Consider the following 16,978-nt stretch of genomic DNA (forward strand, 5'->3'; position numbering starts at 1 on the left):
TACATTTGTATGTGTGATTGTATATTAGTGATTGTATATTGGGTGATGGTATATAGAGTAAAGGTATATGGATGATTGTATATGGATGATTGTGTATGGATGATTGTGTATGGGTGATGGTATATAGAGTAAAGGTATATGGATGATTGTATATGGGTAATGGTATATAGAGTAAAGGTACATATATGGGTGATGGTAGTTACTAAAGAAGATGTAGCTTGACCAGTATTCAAGGTAATATTGGTCAATTTGGTAACTTGCTCTACCAACTTTTTCATTAACAAAGTTACAAGCAGTCATGATATTAAGATTGTTACAGTCATGTCTTAGACACCTTGAGTGTTCACCCTCTTCATTTCACTCGGTCAGTACAGAGTGTTAAACCCAAAGGTATCATAGTTCATTGTTACTATGAACTAAAAGTGAAGTTAATTGCAATAAAATACAGACTCCTGGAACTTCTGTGGTATATATGCAAGGACTGCGCAGAATACATGCAACATATTATAACCTTCCAATAAAACTGGAGAGTTAGATAATTTAGATCCAAAAATTATTAACACTACATCAAGTACATTGATATACACATCACAAACGATGTCATTGTCTCACGATTGTCAACACGTTAGGGCCTTAGAATCACTATGCTAACAAATCCTAGAAAGATGAAACAGCTGTGTGATGCAGTCCAATTAATTGCGTATCTTTATTCTGTATTAACGCAAAATTTGTATTGAAAGGAGCTAATATCATGTATGTCTTTTGTACAATCCATGCAGCCATTTGAAGACAACACCAAGACAAGGCTATTTATACTTGGTAAAATCAACTACGAATATCTGAATTTACATCTGCGCGTTGACGATTCCTTTCAGATCAATAAGTTAGTCGTATCCTTTGAAAGGAATAATCCACACTATGCCATTAAAGTAACATGAACAATAACGCCTAAGCCGAATATATGTAATTTTATAATGATGTTCCCCATATGTGATGCAAGGAACGCGTCTACTTCCGGATCACCCAGCTTCACTTCCGGTCTTGTCTGCCTCCAGACGCCTTGTACATTGTTTTGATGCCTTCAGCATTGGCCTTGTTTCCAATAAAGATTTTCCCCCTGTGTAACTGAGGTAATGGTGTGTTTTCTTTGTTTAGATAAGTAAGATAGTCTATTTCCATTACAAATCTCAACCTCAAAATCATGTAATGTCCTTAACGACAATTTAGCATTTCATGCGGTTATTGGAGATACAAAAAGTATCAATATATATGTTTTTGCAGCATTGCATGATCATCTTGTAATCACCAAAGGCAGTAGACAGTGCCATTGGTGCATCACAAAACAGTATAACCTTGGCGTTTAACGGTCAGATAGAATCTTAAATACCATATATCACGTAGGATTAATTTGAAATAAATGTCGCTTACCTAAGGATTAATTCCGTTATTGAAATACTGACGCTCATGTGGCCTCTATCAAAGTGTAGGTTTTATACACGAAGAGTAACGGTCTGTTGTTGCCTCAACCTACTTGTTTCATGTATGTCCTGCACGCTGCTATTGGATCTTTTTACGACATGCGATACAATAATGTCTAGTGAATGTTGTATGTGGCGGTTGGATAAATATTTCACAAAATATATATCAGTATTTTCAGTATTCTGTCACACTTGTGAAATATACATGTATGTTGTATTGAATGTAGAATACAAGTGGTATATGGTCTTCCAGTCTTTTGATTGGTTGATATTTTGATCTGAACTACTTTTTTCTCTAGTAATTTGTGTCATGTGATTTTTTGTTTACGTCATCATTAAATGCTTCGGCGTCATACTGTCGTGTCCAGGCTGTCACCTGATGAAATGACTGCTAATGAAACTAAAATTTGTCGCGATGTCGGAAACAGTTATGTTCTTGTCACCATGATCAATGAAACGACGTATCCGAAAGGATTCTCTCGAATATTTTGATATTGATGGCTTTATTGCATCAGAGGTAAAAAACAAACTTTTGGTGACATAAAGACGTTAGTATCTGTTTAAACTGCATTTGCCGCACATAATTCATTTCCGTCACCAATTACAGGCCATACATTGATAACTCTCACGTTGATTAACTTACAAAAATTACAAAAGATACACGCTCGTGTCTTCTGTAACATTTAAACATCCTATCCAACTACCACTCATTTTGTAAAACTTATTTACTGAGTATTAACCACACCAGAGTAAAAACCAAAGGATCTAAAATAAGTTGTTTCCATTTTCTCATTCGTGAGCAGTCATCAGAATTATGTGATATTCTGCTTGACAAATTCAATATTGAATGTAAAAATCTTTGAGTTGTCACTGTCAATGAAAAATCTAAACATTGGTTTGCGAAGGTCTGGTGTGTTATTAACGTGGGAAGTCCTCTTAGATGTAGAGAACGTTGTTGAAGATGGAATTCTCATTTAAAACGATAACAAGTAAAGAATAAAATAATAAACTCTTTATAGACCTACTGTTTGTCTCATTCAGTCACATTACCCAGGGTTAAGCCCTTAGTCAGGTTATAGAGTCTTACACAGGCTTAGTGAAACAAAACACACCGCTGATCAACAAAAATGATTTGTTATTTTCAAGCATCCAGACCCTATTCTCATGTCAAATTCAGATCATGTATTTAAAGATTTTGAATTGGTTTAACTGATATAGTTATACGTAAAAATTTCGACTAATAAATTAAATGTTTGAGACAGAGAAGTAGAATGATAAGATATTGGCCATGTTGGATATCTAAATATCCTCCGCAATTTTTATATTGTCTCATACAAGCGAGCAGAACGAGAATGAAATCTTTGTTGCTATAAAACTACACAGTGGGACCAGACTCTAATTCAATATGGTGTTTTTATGATCCGCTGAAACTGAACCCCGATACCTTTGGGAAAAATAAAAACAACTGACCTGAATGAGGACATTGCAAAAACATCGTACGTCGTCACGAAATGATCTCACTGTCTTTAAAACGTTGAACATTCGCCAAACATTTACATGGTTGTAAAGCGTCCAATAGTCTCTCTCTCTCCTTTGCAGGGAAGAAACGTGATGATTTTGATAAAACATTTCTGTGGTTCTGAATTCGTATAAAATCCTTGGAAAACAACACCTTATCGAATCAGATACTCCTGCGCCGGAAGTATTTGAAGATTACAAATGATATGCACTTTCGAGAAGCAGACTCATGGGAATATAAAGAGTAAATGGTTGATCGTCAAAGTGTCGTTCTTGAATATCAGTATGTTTTCATCTTATCATGTTATTTATCAAAACATCATAGAACGAATGAAAAAGACACTATCTGCTTCACAAACTATTTCACTCTGATGTGTTGCATAATTGATGGGTTGCTTGACGTTTGCTAATTGTCTTTAGTTAATGTTAGTCGATGTATCGATTTTATTGCTTTAATGACAATTTTAAATATGATGTATGTTCATTATATTTCGAATGAAATTGAAATATTAAACCAAGTTAAATATCCCTATCAAAATAGCTGCAATCATCTTTTTCTTGTCTTTCCATTAAACGCAATTGTCTTTGTGCAACTTAATTAAATGCTGCTCCTGAGTAGTGTAGTAGCAATGTCATATTTACGCTTATTCAGCATTCAGTTTATGGTTTGGACACTGACGAAGTAAACGTTTTTGCGAACAATTGAGCAGATATCTAATGGAACAAAATTAGTATAGCATGCCCCACACATCACTGTCGAGACCTAAAGGCATTAAATAAATGTATCATGCCTCTAACATCACTGACGAGACCTACAAGGATGGAATATCTGTATGGTGTCCTTAACAGCACTAACGAGTCCTAAAGGGACGAAACATATGTATGGTGTCCCTTACATCATTAACGATTCCTAAAGGGACGAAACAAATGTTTGATGCTTTTTAATTCATTTGCCTGCTCTTCTGTATCCAACTCTCAATTTGTAATAAAGGTGCTAATATATTTTGTGTATCTTGTTCAATTATCCAACTACAGGGCTTGAGGTCAAAGGGATGCATTTACGGAATGTCGCCATCTTGAGAAGGTGGTGAAACATTTTACATTCCATATTAGAGTACCATTTGTATTAAGGAGTAGTCTGATGGACACAGTCGCGTGCTAAACATTTCCCAAACGGGTCCTCGCGTATCGAAATGTTCTCCGACAGATCGCCACTTAAAACTTATATACCTACACTAAACCGGGGTAATATCGCTATGGGGACATTTTATACAGAGGAATTGGTCTTCTAACAGAAACGTCAATTCCTTTATAAATTCTTATTGTCGGATTTGAAGAGAAGCATGTGACATTCAGAAAGCAATTTGAGAAGTTAATAATGAGGAATTCTGACATTTAAAGAAGTTCAGTAAAAAGCTGTTCGTGTGTATAATTATAATTCAATGTGACGTGTACTTGTTAATGATTTGTGATTTAAAAATCCATTAAGCCCTTAACATGATTATACACCCGTTGTCTGTTCCACCGTGTTTCAATGTTGTTGCAGCGTGGCTTGGTGTCATAAACCTGACAACAAACCGGCCCAAATCATTTTACCAAAAAAATCGGATTCGAGATCACTGAAACGCAAAATGCAACCCCATACTTCCGGCAAACAAGCCTCATTAAGTGGGTTTTTTTACAATCAGATGAGTGGCAAGCTATTGACGGTTTCAACTCAATCAAGTAAGAGTGTCTTTTTGCAAAACTCTTCTGTTTGGTCCGACCAACACCATAATATAGGGAAATAGGGAAAATAAGCAATTAACAATTGTCAATTATATTTTAAATGTCTGGTGTCAATGTCATTCATTGGAAGTTACAAAAGACAATACATTTTAATTGTCTGGTGTCAATGACCTTAATTGTAAGAAATCATTATTTATATTTGTGATTAAATCAGTTGATTTATCTCCTTTACGTAACAACATCCGCGGTATCCATCACCGGTTGCTTATTGTAAAGGAACTTTGAGATTTTCATTAGTGAGGCTAGTTTATTAGTCTTTGCAGAAAATATGGTAGAGCCTTGAAAAGTTAAAGTGTGAAATGAATTAAAATGCTTCAAACTTGTCTACTCTAATTAAAACTAATAAGTCGGGCGTTTGAAAAGTTTCTTCTTTTCATCCCGGCCACAAATCATTTGATCAATTAATAATGACACATGAGGGTCGGGACTTTCGTATTACACGAATATAAACTGTTTCCTGGAAACTCCCTCTGTTTCAGATAATTTGTGTTCAAACACGAAAAACGTATACTTTATGTCAGTGTTACTACGTGATGTAGTAAAGGGTGCGATATGCTTTTTTTTTTACATTTGTGGTAATGTGACGGAGTAATACATTAGAAATGTTTCTCGTTCCAAGCGACATTTACTACTAGAATATTAATTCCCATATGTTTTAGCGTGGTATTCTTGCCTGCCATCAACGTGAATTCTCGTTCTACACAAACTATTTAGAGATTACAAGATGTGCTATCAAAAATATCGCTGACGAATGTACCTAAAGCAATGTTTCTGTATTTAAGCATTAAAAATCGTATTAATAGAGTGTTCATTAATAATTAATAGTGGTTAGTGAAATAGAAGGACAGACTGAGCAATTCATGATTTGTCGCTATGTCGGTATAAGAATACCCACCTCCCCTTTTCTGCCAATTATTTAATCTGATTGGAACACAATACCAGGTATATCGTATGTTATAAGAAGAGAACAATGCCTATGTTTGCTGCTTTAAAACAATGTCCTAGAACAAACATAATATATCAGGTATAATAGAAGCTAACAAATACCCCAGTAACAAATGCAACTCTGGTTCTGGTACATCAATGGTGTTTATAAAGCCGTGTCTTTTTATCATTATATTTCATCTTTTAATTTTATTCCAATCAGATTACCTTACACGCTATCCTTATTATTATAACTTGGTTTGTTTGTTTTTGCTTGTTTTTTTTTGTTTTTTTTCGTTTTCTTTCTTTCGCACAACGCATAGTCCTTTCCCGAAGTAAGTGAAAATGATAACCCCTTTAAAACAACAATTTTAGCAGTACATGTCTGCCTATATGAAATAGACTGATAATAAGATATTTTGAAGGTAATACTTACACTCTACAAACACATGGTTTAGGGAGGGGTAGAGTGATGAAGGTAATACATACACTCTACAAACATATGGTTTCAGGAGGGGTAGTGTGATGGGGTAATACTTACACTCTACAAACATATGGTTTCGGGAGGGGTAGTGTGATGGAGGTACTACTACATACACTCTACAAATATATGGTTTAGGGAGGTGTAGAGTGATGGAGGTTATACTTACACTCTACAAACATATGGTTTAGGGAGGGGTAGAGTGATGGAGGTAATACTTACACTCTACAAACACATGGTTTAGGGAGGTATAGTGTGATGGGGTAATACTTACACTCTACAAACATATGGTTTAGGGAGGTGTAGTGTGATGGAGGTAATACTTACACTCTACAAACATATGGTTTAGGGAGGGGTAGTGTGATGGAGGTAATACTTACACTCTACAAACACATGGTTTAGGGAGGTATAGTGTGATGGGGTAATACTTACACTCTACAAACATATGGTTTAGGGAGGTGTAGTGTGATGGAGGTAATACTTACACTCTACAAACATGGTTTAGGGAGGTGTAGTGTGATGGAGGTAATACTTACACTCTACAAACATACGGTTTAGGGAGGGGTAGTGTGATGGAGGTAATACTTACACTCTACAAACATGGTTTAGGGAGGGGTAGTGTGATGGAGGTAATACTTACACTCTACAAACATGGTTTAGTGAGGGGTAGAGTGATGGAGGTAATACTTACACTCTACAAACATGGTTTAGGGAGGGGTAGTGTGATGGAGGTAATACTTACACTCTACAAACATGGTTTAGGGAGGGGTAGAGTGATGGAGGTAATACTTACACTCTACAAACATATGGTTTAGGGAGGGGTAGTGTGATGGAGGTTATACTTACACTCTACAAACATATGGTTTAGGGAGGGGTAGTGTGATGGAGGTACTACTTACACTCTACAAACATATGGTTTAGGGAGGGGTAGAGTGATGGGGTAATACTTACACTCTACAATCATATGGTTTAGGGAGGGGTAGTGTGATGGAGGTACTACTTACACTCTACAAACACATGGTTTAGGGAGGGGTAGTGTGATGGAGGTTATACTTACACTCTACAAACATATGGTTTAGGGAGGGGTAGAGTGATGGAGGTAATACTTACACTCTACAAACATATGGTTTAGGGAGGGGTAGTGTGATGGAGGTACTACTTACACTCTACAAACATATGGTTTAGGGAGGGGTAGAGTGATGGAGGTAATACTTACACTCTACAAACATATGGTTTAGGGAGGGGTAGTGTGATGGAGGTACTACTTACACTCTACAAACATATGGTTTAGGGAGGTGTAGTGTGATGGGGTAATACTTACACTCTACAAACATATGGTTTAGGGAGGGGTAGTGTGATGGAGGTACTACTTACACTCTACAAACATATGGTTTAGGGAGGTGTAGTGTGATGGGGTAATACTTACACTCTACAAACATATGGTTTAGGGAGGGGTAGAGTGATGGAGGTTATACTTACTCTCTACAAACATATGGTTTAGGGAGGGGTAGTGTGATGGAGGTACTACTTACACTCTACAAACATATGGTTTAGGGAGGGGTAGAGTGATGGAGGTTATACTTACACTCTACACACATATGGTTTAGGGAGGGGCAGAGTGATGGAGGTTATACTTACACTCTACAAACACATGGTTTAGGGAGGGGTAGAGTGATGGAGGTAATACTTACACTCTACAAACACATGGTTTAGGGAGGGGTAGTGTGATGGGGTAATACTTACACTCTACAAACATATGGTTTAGGGAGGTGTAGAGAGATGGAGGTTATACTTACACTCTACACACATATGGTTTAGGGAGGGGTAGAGTGATGGAGGTAATACTTACACTCTACAAAGATATGGTTTAGGGAGGGGCAGAGTGATGGAGGTTATACTTACACTCTACAAACATATGGTTTAGGGAGGGGTAGAGTGATGGAGGTAATACTTACACTCTACAAAGATATGGTTTAGGGAGGGGCAGAGTGATGGAGGTTATACTTACACTCTACAAACATATGGTTTAGGGAGGGGTAGAGTGATGGAGGTACTACTTACACTCTACAAACACATGGTTTAGGGAGGGGTAGTGTGATGGAGGTTATACTTACACTCTACAAACATATGGTTTAGGGAGGGGTAGAGTGATGGAGGTTATACTTACACTCTACAAACATTAGGTTTAGGGAGGGGTAGAGTGATGGGGTAATACTTACACTCTACAAACATATGGTTTAGGGAGGGGTAGAGTGATGGAGGTTATACTTACACTCTACAAACATATGGTTTAGGGAGGGGTAGAGTGATGGAGGTTATACTTACACTCTACAAACATATGGTTTAGGGAGGGGTAGAGTGATGGAGGTTATACTTACACTCTACAAACATTAGGTTGAGGGAGGGGTAGAGTGATGGGGTAATACGTACACTCTACAAACATATGGTTTAGGGAGGGGTAGTGTGATGGAGGTTATACTTACACTCTACAAACATATGGTTTAGGGAGGTGTAGAGTGATGGAGGTAATACTTACACTCTACAAACATATGGTTTAGGGAGGGGTAGTGGGATGGAGGTTATACTTACACTCTACAATCATATGGTTTAGGTAGTAGAGTGATGGAGGTAATACTTACACTATATAAACATATAGTTTGGGGGGCAGAGTGATGGAGGTAATACTTACACTCTACAAATATATGGTTTAGGGAGGTGTAGAGTGATGGAGGTTATACTTACACTATATAAACATATAGTTTGGGGGGCAGAGTGAGGGAGGTACTACTTACACTCTACAAACATATGGTTTAGGGAGGTGTAGAGTGATGGAGGTTATACTTACACTCTACAAACATATGGTTTAGGGAGGTGTAGAGTGATGGAGGTTATACTTACACTCTACAAACATATGGTTTAGGGAGGTGTAGAGTGATGGGGTAATACGTACACTCTACAAACATTAGGTTTAGGGAGGGGTAGTGTGATGGAGATTATACTTACACTCTACAAACATACGGTTTAGGGAGGTGTAGTGTGATGGAGGTTATACTTACACTCTACAAATATATGGTTTAGGGAGGTGTAGTGTGATGGAGGTAATACTTACACTCTACAAACATATAGTTTAGGGAGGGGTAGTGTGATGGAGGTAATACTTACACTCTACAAATATATGGTTTTGGGAGGTGTAGTGTGATGGAGGTTATACTTACACTCTACAAACATATAGTTTAGGGAGGTGTAGGGTGATGGAGGTTATACTTACACTCTACAAACATGGTTTAGGGAGGTGTAGAGTGATGGAGGTTATACTTACACTCTACAAACATATAGTTTAGGGAGGTGTAGAGTGATGGAGGTTATACTTACACTCTACAGACATGGTTTAGGGAGGTGTAGAGTGATGGAGGTAATACTTACACTCTACACACATATGGTTTAGGGAAGTGTAGTGTGATGGAGGTAATACTTACACTCTACAAACATATGGTTTAGGGAGGTGTAGTGTGATGGAGGTTATACTTACACTCTACAAACATATGGTTTAGGGAGGGGCAGAGTGATGGAGGTTATACTTACACTCTACAAACATATGGTTTAGGGAGGTGTAGTGTGATGGAGGTACTACTTACACTCTACAAACATGGTTTAGGGAGGTGTAGAGTGATGGAGGTTATACTTACACTATATAAACATATAGTTTGGGGGGCAGAGTGATGGAGGTTATACTTACACTATATAAACATATAGTTTGGGGGGGCAGAGTGATGGAGGTAATACTTACACTCTACAAACATATGGTTTAGGGAGGGGTAGTGTGATGGAGGTTATACTTACACTCTACAAACATATGGTTTAGGGAGGGGTAGTGTGATGGAGGTAATACTTACACTCTACAAACATATGGTTTAGGGAGGGGCAGAGTGATGCAGGTTATACTTACACTCTACAAACATATGGTTTAGGGAGGGGTAGTTGTGATGGAGGTAATACTTACACTCTACAAACATATGGTTTAGGGAGGTGTAGTGTGATGGAGGTTATACTTACACTCTACAAACATATGGTTTAGGGAGGGGTAGAGTGATGGGGTAATACTTACACTCTACAAACATACGGTTTAGGGAGGGGTAGTGTGATGGAGGTAATACTTACACTCTACAAACATATGGTTTAGGGAAGGGTAGTGGGATGGAGGTTATACGTACACTCTACAAACATATGGTTTAGGGAGGGGTAGTGGGATGGAGGTTATACGTACACTCTACAAACATATGGTTTAGGGAGGGGCAGAGTGATGGAGGTTATACTTACACTCTACACACATATGGTTTAGGGAGGGGTAGTGTGATGGAGGTTATACTTACACTCTACAAACATATGGTTTAGGGGGGTGTAGAGTGATGGAGGTACTACTTACATTCTACAAACATATGGTTTAGGGAGGTGTAGTGTGATGGAGGTTATACTTACACTCTACAAACATATGGTTTAGGGGGGTGTAGAGTGATGGAGGTACTACTTACATTCTACAAACATATGGTTTAGGGAGGTGTAGTGTGATGGAGGTTATACTTACATTCTACAAACATATGGTTTAGGGAGGTGTAGTGTGATGGAGGTTATACTTACACTCTACAATCATATGGTTTAGGGAGGTGTAGAGTGATGGAGGTTATACTTACACTCTACAAACATATAGTTTAGGGAGGTGTAGTGTGATGGAGGTTATACTAACACTCTACAAACATATGGTTTAGGGAGGTGTAGAGTGATGGAGGTTATACTTACACTCTACAAACATATAGTTTAGGGAGGTGTAGTGTGATGGAGGTTATACTAACACTCTACAAACATATGGTTTAGGGAAGTGTAGTGTGATGGAGGTTATACTTACACTCTACAAACATATGGTTTAGGGAGGTGTAGAGTGATGGAGGTTATACTTACACTCTACAAACATATGGTTTAGGGAGGTGTAGAGTGATGGAGGTAATACTTACACTCTACAAACATATGGTTTAGGGAGGGGTAGTGTGATGGAGGTACTACTACATACACTCTACAAACATATGGTTTAGGGAGGTGTAGTGTGATGGAGGTTATACTTACACTCTAAAAACATATGGTTAAGGGAGGGGTAGTGTGATGGAGGTTATACTTACACTCTAAAAACATATGGTTTAGGGAGGTGTAGTGTGATGGAGGTTATACTTACACTCTAAAAACATATGGTTTAGGGAGGGGCAGAGTGATGGAGGTAATACTTACACTCTACAAACATATGGTTTAGGGAGGGGCAGAGTGATGGAGGTTATACTTACACTCTACAAACATATGGTTTAGGGAGGTGTAGAGTGATGGAGGTTATACTTACACTCTACAAACATATGGTTTAGGGAGGGGTAGTGTGATGGAGGTAATACTTACACTCTACAAACATATGGTTTAGGGAGGGGTAGAGTGATGGGGTAATACTTACACTCTACAAACATACGGTTTAGGGAGGGGTAGTGTGATGGAGGTTATACTTACACTCTACAAACATATGGTTTAGGGAGGGGTAGTGTGATGGAGGTAATACTTACACTCTACAAACATATGGTTTAGGGAGGGGTAGTGGGATGGAGGTTATACTTACACTCTACAAACATATGGTTTAGGGAGGGGTAGTGTGATGGAGGTAATACTTACACTCTACAAACATATGGTTTAGGGAGGGGTAGTGGGATGGAGGTTATACGTACACTCTACAAACATATGGTTTAGGGAGGTGTAGTGTGATGGGGTAATACTTACACTCTACAAACATATGGTTTAGGGAGGTGTAGTGTGATGGAGGTTATACTTACACTCTACAAACATATGGTTTAGGGAGGTGTAGAGTTATGGGGTAATACGTACACTCTACAAACATTAGGTTTAGTGAGGGGTAGAGTGATGGGGTAATACGTACACTCTACAAACATATGGTTTAGGGAGGGGTAGTGTGATGGGGTAATACTTACACTCTACAAACATACGGTTTAGGGATGTGTAGTGTGATGGAGGTTATACTTACACTCTTCAAACATATGGTTTAGGGAGGGGCAGAGTGATGGAGGTTATACTTACACTCTACAAACAAATGGTTTAGGGAGGGGCGGAGTGATGGAGGTACTACTTACACTCTACAGACATATGGTTTAGGTAGTAGAGTGATGAAGGTAATACTTACACTCTACAAACTTATGGTTAGGGGGGGGGGGGTAGAGTGATGGGGTAATACTTACACTCTATAAACATATAGTTTAGGGAGGTGTAGAGTGATGGAGGTACTACTTACACTCTACAAACATTAGGTTTAGGGAGGGGCAGAGTGATGGAGGTTATACTTACACTCTACAAATATATGGTTTAGGGAGGGGTAGTGTGATGGAGGTTATACTTACACTCTACAAACATTAGGTTTAGGGAGGGGCAGAGTGATGGAGGTTATACTTACACTCTACAAATATATGGTTTAGGGAGGGGTAGTGTGATGGAGGTTATACTTACACTCTACAAACATATGGTTTAGGGAGGGGCGGAGTGATGGAGGTACTACTTACACTCTACAGACATATGGTTTAGGTAGTAGAGTGATGAAGGTAATACTTACACTCTACAAACATATGGTTAGGGGGGGGGGGGGGGTAAGAGTGATGGGGTAATACTTACACTCTATAAACATATAGTTTAGGGAGGTGTAGAGAGATGGAGGTTATACTTACACTCTACAAACATATGGTTTTGGGAGGTGTAGAGTGATGGAGGTACTACTTACACTCTACAAACATTAGGTTTAGGGAGGGGCAGAGTGATGGAGGTAATACTTACACTCTACAAACATATGGTTTAGGGAGGTGTAGAGTGATGGAGGTTATACTTACACTCTACAAACATATGGTTTAGGGAGGGGCAGAGAGATGGAGGTAATACTTACACTCTACAAACATATGGTTTAGGGAGGTGTAGAGTGATGGAGGTTATACTTACACTCTACAAACATATGGTTTAGGGAGGTGTAGAGTGATGGAGGTAATACTTACACTCTACAAACATGGTTTAGGGAGGGGTAGAGTGATGGGGTAATACTTACACTCTACAAACATGGTTTAGGGAGGTGTAGAGTGATGGAGGTTATACTTACACTATATAAACATATAGTTTGGGGGGTAGAGTGATGGAGGTAATACTTACACTATATAAACATACGGTTTAGTGAGGGGGTAATGGGATGGAGGTTATACTTACACTCTACAAACATACGGTTTAGGGAGGGGTAATGGGATGGAGGTTATACTTACACTCTACAAATATATGGTTTAGGGAGGTGTAGTGTGATGGAGGTTATACTTACACTCTACAAACATATGGTTTAGGGAGGTGTAGAGTGATGGAGGTACTACTTACACTCTACAAACATATGGTTTAGGGAGGTGTAGTGTGATGGAGGTAATACGTACACTCTACAAACATATGGTTTAGGGAGGTGTAGTGTGATGGAGGTGATACTTACACTCTACAAACATATGGTTTAGTGAGGGGGTAATGGGATGGAGGTTATACTTACACTCTACAAACATATGGTTTATGGAGGTGTAGAGAGATGGAGGTAATACTTACACTCTACAAACATATGGTTTAGGGAGGTGTAGAGAGATGGAGGTAATACTTACACTCTACAATCATATGGTTTAGGTAGTAGAGTGATGGAGGTTATACTTACACTCTACAAACATATGGTTTAGGGAGGGGTAATGGGATGGAGGTTATACTTACACTCTACAAACATGGTTTAGGGAGGTGTAGAGTGATGGAGGTTATACTTACACTATATAAACATATAGTTTGGGGGGTAGAGTGATGGAGGTACTACTTACACTCTACAAATATATGGTTTAGGGAGGTGTAGAGTGAGAGAGGTTATACTTACACTCTACAAACATATGGTTTAGGTAGTAGAGTGATGAAAGGAATGGGTATGCATTATCCTAGCCGCACTTTGAATATTAAATGTCCTGTACCTGACCTAGATCAATCGTCATGTCGTCGATGAAGATGATTACGTTGAAATCGTCCTTCTGCTGTCTGAGCCCTGATATTCATAATTTACGAGTTGGATTCATGGTATTATTTACACATAAACAATCTTGCATTGTTCTATTCGGATAGATTATTTAATAACCAATGAAAACATCAATAACATTGTGTGGTGTGCGTGAAAATGTTTTATTTTACTGTCTTTAACAAACACGTAAAATGTTATCTGGCTTACGCGACAACCTCAATAATCACGAGAAATATAAATATAGATAATAATCAACACCACGTGGTCACCAGCTGACGTCATATATCAGCAAGAAAATATTCCAAAATGAATTGTGCAAGTGAAATCTTAAAACCTGTATCTGGAAGGTCAAATGAAATTATACAGCAAGCACAATAATAATAAAAAGAATCACTTCAACCCTATTTTGTGATAAATAAGTTATGGAGATAAGCCGAAAACTGTACAATATAAGAGCCACATATAAGACAGTAAAAGGTAACATATAGGATAGTTACAGGTAATTGTCCAAGACTTCTGTAGTTATAGCACAGAAAGAACAATGGATGACATCACAGCTATGTTTTAAGTGTGATAGAGAACAGAATCGAGGCCCGACAGATCCGAGATTTGTTCTCTCTCACACATATTGTACAGTTTGAGGCTTATCTCTAACTTAAAACATAGCAACCCTTTATGGTAATATAGAACACGTTTATTTTATTATAAACCAGATTTATAGCCTATTGTCTATAAACTGGGTAGTTCTACCTGTGTGCGTCCAACCATATCAATGTATTCATTACATACCATACAGAAAAATGTAACATATTAGGTAGTACATACCATACAGACAGAGGTAACACATTAGGTAGTACATACCATACAGACAGAGGTGACACATTAGGTAGTACATACCATACAGACAAAGGTAACACATTAGGTAGTACATACCATACAGACAGAGGTAACACATTAGGTAGTACATACCATACAGACAAAGTTAACATATTAGGTAGTACATACCATACAGACAAAGGTAACATATTAGGTAGTACTTTACCTGCGTTATATGTGATGAATAGCATTAATAGACTGAATGCTGAATGCATGAAGCATGTTTTTGTAGTGCACAGTTCAGTTCTGGAAATTCATGTTCACCATGTCATCCGACAGTGATGCAGGGATTTTCCTCACTCAATCCAATATGTCAGGTTGTGATCCTGGACTTAGTAAGGACACAGACAATGTTTTAAGTGATGTTGTATCAATAGAAGAGATTGAAAATATGCCAAAACTTGATTTCATGCCAAAAAGTGACATGTTTCTGATATTTCGGAAAACGAAATGCAGGAAATAATACAGGAAATGAACAAATTAGAAGAGCAACAGACAACAAGGTGTCTAGCCCCATTACAGGAAGGTGACCTAGAAAACGTTTTGAAGAAAGGACTGGATTTTACACTAATCATTCCCTTACTGCAACCGCAGTCACAGGATTGTATGCTGCTGGGGTGGATGAGCAGCTAGTGGCCGAAAACACTGGCCATAGATCATCAGCCATAAGGTCATATAAACGTACCTGTAATGACCAGCTAGTACGTGCAAGTTCAGTAGTGCAAGGAGGTTTGAATTCTGAGTCACCTCCAAAAAAGTGAAAGTGCTGTGTGAAAAAACAGGAGAACTCCATTGCTCCAGGCAACAGATTAACTCAGCATCAGTGCTCCGGATATGTCTTTCACATTAAAATTCTAGAACAAATCCTTCGAACATACTCGGATTCTATATGTGGATGTATTTTGTGCCAGTTGACGAATTTTCTTGGAATAATGACACTTTGTTCTAATTTATAAATTTGTGTCTATTTGATTAATTAAACAAAAGATGACTGTGTATATTGCTTTGTGTTGTGGGTATATAATGGATTATGGATACATTACCAGTAACTCCCCCTAAGTTACATACAACTGTCTTATATGTTACTGTCTTATAAGAGAGTCACACATGACAGTAAAAGGTAACATATAGGATAGTCACAGGTAAATGTCCAAGACTTCCGCAGTTATAGCACAGAAAGAACAATGGCGCTATGTTTTAAGAATGAGGTAATGATCTCATAATTCTTTACGAAGAAAAAAAATATGGAATCGCTTAACTTGATTAAACCTATAATGTAACTTGTAAATATATTTCATTCCGGTGTACATATTGTATACCAATAACAATTACACAAAGCTTCCGTTCCTTCGGTCAGCACAATTGGTGTCAAACGCAAGGCAAAAAGTCAACTAATTACATAAAACAAATAATAATGATGGTTAAAAGTGAGTTTCATCAGTTTTATTGTAAAGAGATATTTAAAAATCTATTCTGAGAAAATACAATTATTCATTGGTTTGAATATAAGCATACGCTTTTTTGCTTGTAGTATATGTAATATAGAGCAGAAGTTTGCAGCTACCCAGCTTGCCAATATCGTTTGAACAGTGACACTTGCTCAGAAGACATTGTAGATTGTGCTTTGAATATCAGCAGGAATGTGTTGATGCTCCTAATCTTCACTCTGGATGTTTACACCTTCGGACCCTAACATTAAAAACAGCTGTATGATACCGGACCCCTACATTACTATCTAATCCTAACAGCTCTATGATGTACAATTGTACATGTAGTTTTCTTTTCTTTTTTGACCTAGATGTTTCTATACTGTATTTT

The sequence above is a fragment of the Pecten maximus genome, chromosome 9 (genome assembly GCF_902652985.1).
Source record: "Pecten maximus chromosome 9, xPecMax1.1, whole genome shotgun sequence".
NCBI lineage: Eukaryota > Metazoa > Mollusca > Bivalvia > Pectinida > Pectinidae > Pecten > Pecten maximus.